A 15,044-nucleotide genomic window follows, 5' to 3' on the forward strand; every position below is an offset into this window, starting at 1 on the left:
CCGCACGATCCCCACCTGCTGAGACCTAATCCTGGGTTATCTCTCCGCTGGCCCAGAGAAACCTGAACCCCCCCAGGCTTTTGAAGGGCTTTATCTCCTCTTTCCAGGAACTGGGCTCAGACCCTGTACTCGCTCCGAGGTGCCACTGAGCAGCTGCTGCCCAGAGCCCAGGCGAGCCCTGGTCCCATTTCCAGCTTGACCAAGTACAAGAGGGGAGCCAGGGCTGCGGATCCTACTCCCTCTTGCTCCCCGGGCATCCGTCTCACAATTAGAAAACCCGTGTGGGGAGCAAAGCAAAAATCACATTTCACTAACAGCTACTCGGGGTCGGGGGCGGGGAGGCGGGAATTCCTACTTTCGCCATAAATTGTATGCAAATGGGTTCCTTCCCTGGCCGAGAGCCAGGAGTGAGTGCGTCTTTCATGAGCTAACCCTGTTCCGCTGGGAGGGCTGTTCCTTTAATTCGCCAACTGAAAAAGTGGGAAAGGATGTCTGGAGGCGAGGCGTCCCATTACAGAGGAAGGAGCTCGCTATATAAGCCAGCCAAAGTTGGCTGCACCGGCCACAGCCTGCCTACTGTCACCCGCCTCTCCCGCGCGCAGATACACGCCCCCGCCTCCGTGGGCACAAAGGCAGCGCGGCTGGGGGACTCGGGGGACCGCGCACGTGGGAACCGCCGCAGCTCCACACTCCAGGTACTTCTTCCAAGGACCTAGGTCTCTCCCCCATCAGAAAGGTAAGTCTGTTTTTCCCTCATCACTAGAGATCCTTATGATGTAAGGATTGCATTCCTGGTACCAAATGAGTTGTGATTTTATATTATAATTACAAAACATATGGGTTTTTTTTTTTCCGCCGCTGGAAAAAAAAGGAGTGTGTATTGGTTATATCAGATGCACCTTGACTTTTCTGGTCTTGTAATTTTGTTTGTTTTAACTTTATGAATAGTCAGACTTGGAAGGAACTTTTCGTGAAGTTGTTATCTTCTGCTGTTCTGCAGAGGAAAAGTAAGAATTTTCTCTTCAATTGCTCTCCTACTTCTAGTCTGGCTGATTCACCTGTATATATCTTTTATTTTGAGGGTTAGGGCAGTAGAGTTTTAAGGTAGACTTTGCTCATAGCCTGCCCCTGGGATGGGTTAGAGGGAGTTTGATAGAGGAGTGCAGGGAGAATATGAAAGTTTATATCTAAACAGCACTTACATAAAGTTTACAAAGAGTTTTGTACCCATTCCCTCATTTGGTCCTCAAAATATTCACCCTGGAAATGAGAGCTGGGGGACAGAAGAGAGGAGGTGGCTCCTGGGCCAGATGAATAACTGACAGACAGCTAGAGAGTGGTGGAGAACAGCTTTATCGGGGTGCCTAGAGCCAGCAGCGTCCCACATGTCTCTAGAATCACCTCCTCCTCCTCACCTCTCATCACAGAAAGATCTGAGCAACAACATCCCCCAGGTATGGGAACCCTGCTGCCCCTGGTGTACTTTGGAAAGAACACAGGGGTTCTTCTCACCCATCAGTGTCGTAAGAGGAATAAGAGCTTAGGTTTGAAGTCAGAGGTGTTTGGTATTCTCCCCACCACCATACATATGACCCTGAGAAAGATACATCACTTCCTTAATCCTCAGTTTTCACATCTCTAAAATGGGGACAATAGCGTCTGCTGTCGTTTTGAGGAGAAAATGAGGTATAGAAAGATCAGCAATGACTTCTTAATAACTGGAAGTTTGGATAATCATTGTCATTGCCAAAAACTGCCATCACTCTGGAAGTTAAAAGAGGCGTTTAGCCAGTCTTGGATTGTTTCTTGTGTGTTGTTCCTCAGCCCGCCCCCAGCCCCCGCTTTTTATCTCACCCAATCTGAGGGTGTCTCACTAGGCTGGCAGGTCTGAGACTTGGCTGTATTTTACAAGCAGGAGGTTGTGTTGGCACAGGCTGGAGAAAAGGTAGTAGCCTGGGGCTGGAAGTTAATGTCAAATTTTGATTCCAGAATGTCAGGAGGTTTTGAGTTTAGGCATCTGCAGATTCTAAAGCTGACAGGTATGAAGTACGATGCTGTTGGAAACTCTTTGGAAAAGCTTTCTGTCCGGAGGGAGGGCAGGACAGGGAGCCCCACTTGAAGAATGAATGCCTCTTTTTCATGTTTTTGTAGACTTTTTTCCCCATTTTTACAGAGCTTTCCCATATGTGTTTTAGAAAGGAAAACTACTATCCATCCCAGCCAGGCGAGCCCAATTCAGGACTGAAGAAGATTTATTCAGTCCTAGACAACCAAGTGAAGAGTTTCTGGCATTGTGTGCATACAAGTCATTTGCAGGAGACGTAAGTTAGCGTGCTTTGGCCCTTGCATTTCAGGAAGGTGACTGCTTTGTGGGGAAGAAAAAGGTGCACAATATGAGTATTCTCTGGTTTGCTCAAACAGGGTAAATTGGACAAGGATTGAAAGGGATGTTGCCAAGCTCTACAGTCATTAAATATTTTTTTCCTCTATGCTTTCTTTTAAAAACCTAGCTTCTCTATTTTGTCTCCCACTAACCTCCTCCTTCTCCGCTCTAAGAAGTGACTAACCTTTCATCCCTCAACTTTGTCATTCATATAATGGAGATGACAAACTATGTCTCACAGGGCTCTTGCAACAGTCAAATGAGGTAATATATGGCAAACTCTTGGCATAGTACCTGCCATATATTATGGGTTCAATAAATGGAAACTTTTCTTAGTTTCTCTGTTTATCATTTTACAAGGACTTGTCCAAGATTAATATTCTAAGATCATGATTTTTAAACTTATTTTTAATGATGAAAATATTCATTACATGAATTTAGGGCAAAACCCCAGTATATGACAGGTAAATGCAGGGCTGCTTTGGTTGAAGTGGGGTCACAAGGTCTAAAACTTACACCTTTGCTCTTAGCCTCTGGGACATTGCCACAGAATCTTCAATGACAAAAAACACATTTACAAATCATGAAACCAGGCTGTGTGCATTCTGGTTGCCATTCTGCCCTTCAACAAGGATTTTTGCCCCTCTGAGTCACCATCTGTAGCAGAAGTAAGAGCAAGTCCACAAATAGTGTAATAGAAAGGAATATGAATGAGAAATAAAATACTTAACAAAGGCTATTTTAATTAATTCTAATGACAATGATAGCCAAAATATATGATGAGCCTACTCTCTAAACTGTAGGCCTTTGTGGGATCATCCACAGCATGTCTCTGAGGTATGGACTATATTTGTTGGACAAAGAGATGGCTTCAAGAACAGGGAGACTGAATAAATTTACCAAGGTCCTAGAACTCAGAGTGATACAGCCAGGTTTCACACCCGGGTCCCCATGATCACCAAGTCAGAGGTACATTCTGCCGTGTTCCTTCTGAATGCTTCTCTGCTTCTTGCCTGCCTTTAGAAGGAAAACACTTCCTTTCTGACTAAATATGCCCCTCCAGGCAGACTGTGGCCACCCATAAATACAGCAGTACCCTGATCATATAACCAGAATGGAATTTGGAAAGAGAATTCAAGCTGACAGAATGAAAAACATAACCCTCTTAATCCTACCCTTTCTAATGCTAACAATAAATTAAGAGAACATATTCTCTCCTCTCTCTCTAGATTTCTATAGACACCTAGCTGTGCTTTCTTACAAGAAAACATATCCACTGGACCAAAGCGCAGCCCCCTTCATGCTGAAGCCACTTCAGTTTGAAACGTAAAAAGTAGGTTGCAAACATTTAGTTGGCTCGAAATATATGTCCTTTTGTGATGGTAAAACACACAAACACAAAGTTAATAGTGAGGGCTATGTGTCACATATGTAATAGGAGGGTTTGCCAATGGTTTCTCATCTCATTCTCACTCAGACACTACAAATTATAAATTACTAGCTCAATTTTAAAGAAATCGACACTCAAGGAAGTTAGGTGACTCATCTGAGGTCTTTCCGTAATTGAGGGGCAGAGCTGGCTTTGACCCAAGCTTTCTAACTAATACCCCACCGTTCTTTCTGCTGTGCTATATTGCCTTCTGAAGTCAGGCTGTGCTGACCAAGTTTAGAACCTTAAATGGTGTCTTTCAGTGAATGATCTAGATGGTGGAGAAGCCCCCAGCTGGCATTGGTGCCTATTGATTTTACAGAATAGCCCTGCATGTATCATTTTTCATGGTTCTCAGCAAAGGTCAGCTCTCAGTGGTGCAACTCTCTGCCTGAAAACAGGAAAGTTCAAATTTCAGCCCTGGAAGAGAGAAGAATGAAACTAGAGGTAGCAGTCAGGTCACTCCTGCTGATTTTCATCTCAGAAAAGTAGGCACACAGGTGAGCCAAACATCTGGTTTTAAAAGGGCTGATTGGTAGGTAAAGTGAAATCGGCCTTGGAGCCATGAATCCCAGGACAGCTTGGAAATGGTTGTAGGCTCCGAGCCACAAATTGAGCCACAAATTCAGCGGAAGCCTCAGAGAGGAAGATTATGATTCAAATACCTCTCACTCTGAGAAGATTGTAGGGAATCCCCTTGAATCTTATCCCGGGCCAGTTTGAACACCTTCAACATGTGGGAAACATTAGATGAAGGCTCCCTTCCAAGGAGGAAAACCCCCCTCAAAGTGTGACGTGACCAGCCTCCTGCAAACCCCAGGCCATAATTCTATTCAATGTAAAAGACAGAGATGGTGAACTGACCTACCTTCAGGGGCTATAAATGCTTTGTGACTTCTCTGTAAAGGAGAAAAGTCTGCAAACCAACCTGATTCTAATCCTGGTGGCCAGACATTTTTCAGTTATGCCCTTAAGCCTAAACTCCTTTCCCTCCACCTTGTCTCACATTTCCAGCTTCTCTTCCACTTTAGAAACAACCCTGTCACTATCATTACTCTCTTTGGCCCTTCATCATGGAATAAAAGCAAAATGCCCAAGTCAAAAGCAGATCGCGAATGGAAAATCCCTTCCATGTGCATTTTTAGTCTATCTGTGAATGGAGATTTTAAAAATATGTATTTCATGCCACGTCGTCTCAGAATTTTGAAGTTTCCTGAAGTTCATAGGTCCTTCATGATATAGCCATGGTAACTCAAATAGCTTTGTTTGGTCCTTTAACCCTCCTCAAATACCCTATACCAAGAGCCAGAGATATATCATGAGTTCTGAACATAGATAGCTTTGCTTCAGAATTGACCGTTGTTCACCTCTAACCCTAAAGCTGGCTGCTGCTAACTTCGACAAGAATGTGTCTGAAATGTTCTCCTAGGAGAATTCTAGGGGATAATCATAATAGCTAATATTTACTGAGGACTCTATAGGCATCATGCCATTTAGTCAACCATAGCTTCTAGTAAGTCTTATCACCCACCCTATTCAAATATGCACAATGTAAGGCTGAAAACGTTTAAGTAGCTTACCCAATACCATGCAGAAAGTACTTGGTGGAGTTAAAAATCAAACCCAGTCCCCAGTCCTGAGAGGCTAGTTATAACCATTTCAGTAAGGAAGTCATGCTCAGCACCCTAATTCTATTCATCTTCTGACAAGAGAGAGGGCTAGACACAGCAAAGCTAAGAAAGATACAAAAGCTTGTCTTTTTGGCCCTGGTGTTCTTTGACAGACTGGTTAATTTTGCTATCTCCAGCTTGCTCCTTCAGGGTTCACCTCTTGAAAAAAACTGTAATTAAATGATTAGCATGTGACCCATAATGTAATACGTTTTCTCTACTAGACTTTAAGCTACATGAGGGCAAAGCCCGATCCACATCACATCCCTGCAACCAGCCTGAGACCTGAAGCATAGACACACATAAGCAAGTGCTGCCCAAGGGAAGCCATGAGTGCCCTGCAGGCTGCCTGGAATCCCCCTGCTCCAGGTTCCCACTGAGCTCTGCACGTCCCCCACTGTGTGTGTCATAATTACCCCTATGATTGCCTTCCCTGCCACACTGGACTGTACACCACTGAGGTCAAGAATGTTAGGGAGGCGGGAGCTTTGTCTGCTGGAGTTCATTTTCCCCAAAAATGGACCCACCATGGGCAGATGCACCATTAGCACAGTCCCCAAAGGAGATGCCCAGGACTGTGGGATGGTCTTGTGAAAGTCGATGCACAGATATTGCAGAGGAATGCTTTAACTTCTAGGTAGGTTACTATTTTCTTAAATCTCCTTAGGGAATACAGAATTTTCAAACTAAAAGGGTTTACGGGCAGCCTCTAAGCCAGAATCTTGCAGACTGGATTTTAAAAAGAACCTCAGAGGAGATTTGGGGGCTGCTGTGGAGAGACAGGGAGGCCAAGCAGGGGATTCCCCTCAACCTTATTTCAATGAAAGCCCCTCCACTTTTCTGTTTTGTACACTGAGCCTCCTCATGAAATTTTATTTGATGAAAGGGCTCTGTGCGGAAAAAACAGAATGTTTTTGTAAATTGCTGGCCTAGGTTAGCATACCTCATTTTAAAGAGGGTGAAACTGAGACATAGAGAAGGGAAAGATCTTTCTAAGATCTTCCGCCAGTTGGCAACAGGGTCAGGTTGGAATCCTAGGTCTTCTGACTCTTGCTCTTGGAAGCCAGGGACAATCTTAAAAGTTTCAGAATTAAGACATTCTTTTAGAAAAGAAAAATGAGCAGAGTCTTATTCTCTCAACAGCCTTAACTCACATGGACCGAGCCAAGGATGACTAGTATCTCCATATTCATTATCTATTACTGCATACCAAATTACTTTAAATCAACACTCATTTATTATCTCATAGTTTCTAGAGGTCTAAGCACAGCTTAGTTGGATTTTCTGCCTCATGGTCTCTCATGAGGTTATTGTCTGTGTTGGACAGGGTTGATATCTCATCTAAAGGCTGAATTGGGGGATGATTAGCTTCCAAGCTTATTGATGTTGTTGTTGGCTGGACTCCATTTCTTGAGAGATATTGAACTGAGGGCCTCAGTTCCTTCAAAGCTGTTGGTCCAAGGCTACCCTCAGTTCCTTGCCACATGGGCTTCTCCAACAAGGCCATTTACATTAACAAAGCCAATGAAAAAGAGAGTTACCGGGCATGGTGGCTCACACCTGTTAATCCCAGCACTTTGGGAGCCCGAGACGGGTGGATCACTTGAGGTTAGGAGTTCGAGACCAGCCTGGCCAATATGCTGAAACCCTGTATCTACTAAAAATACAAAAAAATTAGCCTGGCATGGTGGTGGGCACCTGTAATCCCAGCTACTCAGGAAGCTGAAGCAGGAGAATCACTTGAACTTGGGAGTCGTAGGTTGCAGTGAGCCAAGATCGAGCCATTCCACTCCAGCCTGGGCAACAAGAGCGAGATTCCATCTCAAAAAAAAAAAAAAAAAAAAAAGAGAGAGAGAGAAACTCTATAAGCAAGAGGCACATCACAATCCTGTGTAACCTAATCATGGAAGGGATATTCCATCACCTTAGTCATATTCTGTTTGTTAGAAGAAAGTCACTGGGCCATCCCACACTCAAGGGGAGGTAATTGCACATGTATGAGAATGCCGGGAGGCAGTATCAATGGGGCCACCTTAGAGTCTGCCTGCCACAGCCTCCAGCACTCCAGTGTCACCAATTTCTGGCAACCTCTTATCAATGACAAGTTCACTCAACCCTTCTGCACTCTCACTGATGAGTAATAAAAAAATTGATCGAGACCATGGTGAAACCCCGTCTCTACTAAAAATACAAAAAATTAGCTGGGTGTGGTGGCGGGCACCTGTAGTCCCAGCTACTCAGGAGGCTGAGGCAGGAGACTGGCGTGAACCTGGGAGGCAGAGCTTGCAGTTAGCCAAGATCACACCACTGCACTCCAGCCTGGGCAACACAGCGAGACTCTGTCTCAAAAAAAAAAAAAAAATTCTGGCAGCCACTGAAGTGGACTAGTTTTTATTTAACATCCTCCCATGTATATAGTGGAGCCAAGTGTTTTGATTAGTTGTTTTAACTCATTGGTTAGCCACAATTTCTCCTGAATTTCACCCCAGGGAGGGGCCTTTCATGGCAATGATTCCAAATGTATTTTATTCTAAAGCAAGACAGTCAATGTGACCCAAACTAAAACTCATCCATTGTTCCTCCCTCAATCTATTCCTCTCAGCAGATATAATGAATAGTAACATCTTCGATTAATTCTTTTTTCTTTACTAACCCCACACACAAAATGTTGTAGTCTCTACTGCCTTGACAAGCAAATCTGTTCACTGCCTCCCCACTTTCTTGATCACCACCCCCTGCCCCACTTCCATTACCCCTGTAGTTCAGATCTTAGCATCTCACAGATGGGCCACTGCAACAGCTTTCCCACTGGCCCCCAGCAACCCAGCCTTCCCCTTCTTCAACCTGAGACATAGAGGTTAACATTCCTGGGCCTCAAGATTTCCAAATGCTTTTCTTCTGCCTGCAAAAAAGTCCAGATATTCTGACATTCAAGATTCTCCATGGTCTTGCTTCTGGTCTCTAAACAGATCCTGTACTTCAGCTGTAATTCATACTGTTCACATCAACCCTTTTATTCTTTTTATATCCTTGTAAATGCCATTCCCTCATGCCTAGAATATCCTTTTTTATGTTTTTCACCTATTCATATTTTTCTCTCAAAATTCAGTTCAGGCACCACTTCCTCCAGGTAAATTAGATGCCCCTTTACTGTCATCTCATTCTACCTATGTTTCCTTTTTTAAATCTATCATCTCCTTTATCATCCTGGAATGGCCTGTCTGCCCCTCTTGACAATATAGTTCCTAAAAGAAAAAATTGTATCTGGTTTATCTGAAACCTAGCACAACTGGAATAAAGTTAATCTTTAGCAATTAATAGGAGTCCTTGCTGTGTCCCAGATTTGGACATCCTCTTCCTTAGCAGTTTGCTCAGAAAGCCCAGAGCTTGAAGTTGTTTTCACGCTTCACCCACTGGCTTGCAAGTATGCAGTGTGATGACACAACATGTGATAGGAGGAAACCATCCCAGCCCTAGGACAGGAAACTGTCTCAGGACACAGACCTCAAGGAATGTGTTTGCTTTCAGAGGTGGCCTTCAGGATAAAAACACAAATTGCTTTGGATTTGGAAAAACCAGTACCAAGGACAGAGGAGTCCTATCTGGGGATTTGAGGCTGAGTCACAAGAGATAGCTGAAAATCTGGAGGTTATAACAAAGATTAGTCAACAACTAATAGGAGGAAAGAACAAGCTCAAGGGTGGAATGGAGACAAAGAGCTCTCTATCTTAGGACATGGAGAAGCTCACAGCCCACAAGAAGAAATGAGTAATGGTTAAGAGTATGACTTTGGCGTCAGAATCCTCTGGGTTTGAGAGGTATTTGCTTGCTATGTGATCTTGGCCAAGTTACTTAGCTTCTTTAAGCTAGTTTCTTCTTATCCATATTAAAAGCAAAGTAGTAGCACCTAGTTTAAAGTTTATTATGATGATTAAATAATGTAGTTCATGAACACTGCTTAGCACAGAAACTGGCATTCAATATAAATGTTTTGTTGTTGTCATTGTTTTGTTACCTGTTGATCAAATAGTTCTTGATGATAAGATCCCACTAGAGAAGCAGTTCCCAAAAGTGTGTCATGTGGAAAATTCTCATGGGAATCACCTAAAAAAGGGTTTTATGGCCAAATGAGTTTGGGAAACACTTGGTACTCTTCTGTTCTTGGAAATGCACAGCTCATATGTCCATTCAATACATAGTTTTAGGGCTGGTGATACAATAGAAAGCAATACAGTCAAGATCCTTTTATTCATGGTGTTTACATTATGGTGGCATATCTTAGTTTGTACGAGCTGCTACAACAAAATACCATAAACTGAGTGACTTACAAACAACAGAAATTACTTTCTCACAGTTCTGGAGGCTGGGAAGTTCAAAATCAAGATGGCACCTTATATGTCCTCACATGGCAGAAGACATAAGGCAGCTCTATGGGGTCTCTTTTAATAAGGGCACAAATTCTATTTATGAAGCCTCTGCCCTCATGATCTAAGTACCTCCCAAAGACTCTGCCAACTAATATTGTCACACTGGTGATTATGTTCCAATGTGTGGATTTTGAGGGAACACAAACATTCAGACCATAGCAGGGGGAAGGCAGACAATAAAAAGGAATCACTTAAACTTATAGCACAATTTCAGGTAGTGATATTTGCTAAGAAGAAAGACAAAACAAGGTAAGGGCATAAACAATGACTGGTGGTGAGAGGAGTGCTCTTTTAGATGGGGTGAGAGGTGAATGTGCCATTGTGCAGACATCTGAATGAAATGAGAGAAGGAGCTCTGTAGGCAATGGCTAGGAGTTTGAATTTCATTCTGAGTGTGGTTAGAAGCCAATGGATGGTTCAGGGAAGTAGAGTGCATCATCTGAGATATCTTGCTGTAATTAATCTGTTCAACTTTCGTTAGCCCAGTATGTCCAAACATACCTGACCATAGGACGTCTACCTAAAAACATCTTGCAACGTAGTCTGGGAAATTCTTCACTGGAGCACAAGGCTTCATAGATTTTAAAGGGACTGCAAATTTGCTCTTGTTCATCTAGATCTGCACTAAAAATCCAAACATACTGCTTGGGACAAAATAGGCATGCCCAGGAAGGAAAACCTAGCTCTAGAGGTAGAGACAAGCAGGATGTCATCCTAATTAGCAGCTCTTTTTGGCAAAGACAATCAATGAGCACAGCCAGGCCTCAGCAGATTCTGGAAGCCCATTTGATGCCAACGGAAACTCGCCAATATCTACCCAAGGCTAATAAGTGTTTGCAAACAGTACACCTTGGCTTAAGTATTCTCCAAAAAGGAAGTACATAAAACTTGAGATCCAGCCAGAGGTTCTGGGAGAAAAACAGAGGTCAAATATTTTGGTGCTTACATGTACACAGCCACCAAAGAGCTGCTGAAGGTCTAGGAAATGGAAAGTGAGTTCATCCACTTGAATGCTGATCTCTTTCTTTATGGAGCAGTAAAAATTTAAGTTTTTACCTTATCTGAACTAAGAAAATTCCTTTAGGAGTCAGCCCAGTGTAGCTCAATGTAGTTGAAAGCAGACAGTTTAGAACCACAAATAAATCAAGATTCAAAAGCTGGCTCTGCCTCTTAAGCCAGTCATGGAAACTCCCTGAGTCTCAAATTAATTTTCAAATAAGCATAATAATACCTAACTCACCAGGTTGTCATGACAAATGACAAGATAAATGATAGCATGAATAAAAAGCATTTAGTGTAAGATTTGGCATAAAAATGTATATAATAGGCACTCAACAAAATGTTAGTTTCCTTATTGTTCAATTCAATCTGTATTTAGTTTCATAATAGAAGCTGTCATTTATTGAATAACTACTATATTCCAGCAGAGGTTAGCAAACCATAGGGTGGCAGCCTATTTTTGTAAATAAAGTTTTATTGGAACACAGCCATGCTCATTTGTTTGTGTATTATCTATAGCTGCTGCCTCTACAATAGCAGAGTTGAATAGTTGTGACTGAAATCATCTAACTGCAAAGCTTTACATATTTTCTATTTGGTCATTTAAGGAAATGTTTACTGATCCCTTCTAGTCAACCTTACTAAATTTTTATACTTATTTTCCAGTCACCTTAACCTAACAAGGTGGATATTATCATAATTATGTATATAAAGAGATTGAAGCAGAAAAAAAAAATCATCTAGTAAGTTCCCCTCCAAAAACATAATGCCAAACTCTATACCTAAAAGAAGTTCAGAATAATGATTAAAAGTTATTCATTTGTATGATTCATCTTCATTTGCCTCTGCCTTCCTCTGACTAGTATTTCTCTCTGGCTAATTTCTTGAATTTCCTGCCATATGCTGAATTAAATGATCCTATTTAGAAGGAATTTTCCCTCCTTTCCTTACTTATACAAATAAGTTGTTTGTTCATAGAAGTCCATGCTTTCAAAACTGAAAGTGGTAATTTCCAGCCCCTCTGAAACGCTCTCTGATCTTGACTGATTTCTTGGAAACCACACGTTTTTTAGATAGTACATAGTGTGAAGCCCAGTTTTCCAGAAATGATAGATTTTTAGCTCCCCCATCTGCTACTTCTCACTGTATCTTCCTCTCACTTATTAACCTTCTCTTTAGGTCAGACTCAAGGAGAGCAGGCTTTTCTCCAGGGGCTTTAAAGATTTGCCTAAGACACAGATATTATAGTCCACCTGGCCTATGCCCTCCCCTCAAGTTCACAACAGTAAATAAAATAGTTATGTAAACCCCAATTCCCAAACACCATCCTACCTTGTTCCATTTTGCAAATCCAACAACTCTATTCATATTAATGATATTGTGTTTCTCTCTGATAGTTAGTAGATAAATATTAATTCTTTAACTTGAACAATGAATCTTACTTCAAAGGTGACTTGATATAGCAGAAAGAGCATAGACTTTGAAATTATAAGACTGTTCTTAATTCTGATTCAAATAATTGCTGACTAGGCCACTTACTTAACCTTCTTAAGCCTTCAGTTCTCTTACCAGTAAAATACAAACAATGCTCCCTAATTCCCACAGTTGGTAACATGATTAAACAGCATTTGTAAAGTGCCAGGCACAGTATAAATATTGACCTACTTGCTTCACTCTTAGTTTAAATTGCTCAAGATCCTCTAACATAGAGCTTCACATTTTATCCCAGAGAGGTCATAGTTAGGTATATCTCTACTTCCTTCTAATACAGGAGGAAATGAAAGGAGTAAGGGTCTAGGATTTGTTCTCTATCAGTTCTTCCCCCATCGTGTGCCATCCAACCTAATCCTGTGACTCACTTCAAACAGAATAATCAAGTAGATTTGGGAAACACTCTATAAACTGTCCCCTTCTTCGAGATTTCCAACGAGCATGAACCTATTAAACACACTGGGAAAACCTGAAGTAAAGAAAGTTGTGTAGTTTGTTTGGCTTAAAATCATATTTGGTTTAAAATAACATTTTCCAAATGTGTTTAATTAGGAAATCTTCTTCCCTCAGATTAGTACCTATCAACGTGTTGTAGATTACACTTTAGAAAATGCTGTTTAAAGTTACACAGCTAAGTTAAAGCCAAGTTAAGGGGGTTAGACATATCTCTATTTTTCAGATTTTTCTGCAGTTTTTCCTGTCCTGCCTGTAGATCATAAAGATATTTCATTACCAGTAGTTTCTCTGGACCCCGACCTTAGTTATGCAAACCACCCTTTAACATAATTAAAACAAGTGAATCAGTTCACCTGATTTAAATTTCTGTTCCCCCTTTCTAGCTATGTGATCTTGAGCTGTGTGAGCCTCAGTTTTCTCCTCTATAAACTGTGAAAAATAAAGACAACTACCTCGGAAGTCTTGGGGAGGATTCAATGAGATAATGCACAGAAGACACAAAAAGCAGTGTCTGGCACAGATGACATATGCAATCAATGTTCATTATTATTATAGCATTTAGATGGTCCCATTTTGGGAAAGCGAAAATAGACAATGAAAGTATGTTTGCTTTGCCTGAGGTCACACAAATTAATTACAGGAGTAGTCTTAGTTTTCCCTAAGAGTCTGGTTTCCTGCTTCCAGTCCTAGAGACGTATTTTTGTTTCATGAGTCATATTCTATCAAAATGTATCAGACTTTATTGAACTTGATTTAAACAGGATTTTGTAATTGTCAATGGCTCCATCTGGCTCCTTCTGATGCAAACCCCACTCAAGCAGGATTCCGTTCATTTGAATATTAGCACATTGGATCGGGAAAGATTTCCAAAGCTGTCTAGTTTTGCTATGCCAAATATTTGGTGTACGCGTCAACACTCTCCACTCCTGTACCCATGGTGGATATTGCTAATCCATCACAGCACCTTTTCCCGAAAGCCTAATCATAGCCACAGAATCTTTCTCAAAGCAGTTCCAGGTAGCTATGTCAGCTCTTTGAGTTGAAATGTAATTGATCCCAAACCAATTCCACTTCTTAACCAGTGCTTGAAGCACCTCTACACTATTACTCTTTTATTTTTTAATATGCCCAATGTCATGGAGCTCTCTCATAAAGGGAGACAAGAAGGAAAAGGAAAGAAGAGGAGAAGATATACTAACATTTGTGTAACGTTTATTACTAATATGTCAGGCACTTATAGCTTTGTTGTCCCATTCACTGCCTCAAACAACCCTGGAGAGATTTTATAGTTGAATAAGCCACAATTCAGAAGGTATAGGACGTTGTCCAAGGCTCCCCAGCAGATAAGTAGAAATTGGTCTTAAGTCTTCCTGACTCTAAAGGCAATGCCCCTGTCTCTCCCATCACAATGCCTTCTTAAAATTTTTCAGGGTCTTTCGGGACTAAATTTCTGACTTTGGGTGGCTGATAACAGTTTTCACAAAGGCAACCATCTCACAGAGCCCTATTCAGAAGTTCTCTTATTTAGGGTTGTGTTGTAAGTCTGTCTGTAATCGGTTCTTCCTAGATAAATCTCTTCCATTTCTTAACCTTGGCTCAAGACTTTGAGAACTCACTATCCAATGCTTCTGAAAGAGCCAACTAGATTTCTTAAAATTCTGGATGAAGACCAAAATAGAAGAGGTCATTGTTCCATTGGGAAATGAATTCAAATCTATTTTTGAAACAATTTTCCAGAATTTTACAGGAATCTATATTGTTGCCACTTGGTCAGAACCACTTTTCATTTTCTTTTCTGTCTAGGCAAGAAATAGAAGAGAGAAAGCAAGTACTCTGCAGTTTTATTTCAAAAATTGAAACCAGACCACACCAGGGCAGTTTGTGGTCTGAATGTATCAATGGATCTAGTCATATTTCATCTGAGCATTTCTTAGGTATACTAAACCACAAATATGAATCTCATTATTGTGTCTAGATGGAAATATTTTATGGATTAAGATTTGTGGATTTAATTTGGTTGGTAATGGAACTTCTGTTCAAGGGGCAGGAGGGAGGAAGTCGTGAGGCACCACCAATGCTTAAGCCAAACTATGGAAAGAAACACTATTTGGAGGGTTTGTACTTAATGTTGGCCAGTTGACTTGGGTCTAAAGTGAAATTCAAAATTAAGTTCAACAAAAATATTGTGA

The 15,044-nt window shown here is 41.5% G+C and overlaps 1 protein-coding gene across 10 annotated transcripts in view; it reads left to right on the plus strand.

Moving 5' to 3' along the window:
• The first annotated feature begins 431 nt into the window (after positions 1-431).
• Positions 432-15,044, plus strand: part of TNC (tenascin C) — a 97,240-nt gene continuing 82,627 nt past the window's right edge. For 4 of the 10 annotated variants that reach the window (XM_003833079.7, XM_008958590.5, XM_008958591.6 and 1 more), the window contains exon 1: positions 441-736. The gene's annotated coding sequence lies outside the window, so the exon portion shown is untranslated. Of the gene's footprint in view, positions 737-5,925; positions 6,120-15,044 lie in introns of those variants that run through there. The other 6 variants (XM_055117712.1, XM_055117714.1, XM_055117708.2 and 3 more) reach the window with 5 other exon arrangements.

The sequence above is a fragment of the Pan paniscus genome, chromosome 11, assembly GCF_029289425.2.
Source record: "Pan paniscus chromosome 11, NHGRI_mPanPan1-v2.0_pri, whole genome shotgun sequence".
Lineage (NCBI taxonomy): Eukaryota > Metazoa > Chordata > Mammalia > Primates > Hominidae > Pan > Pan paniscus.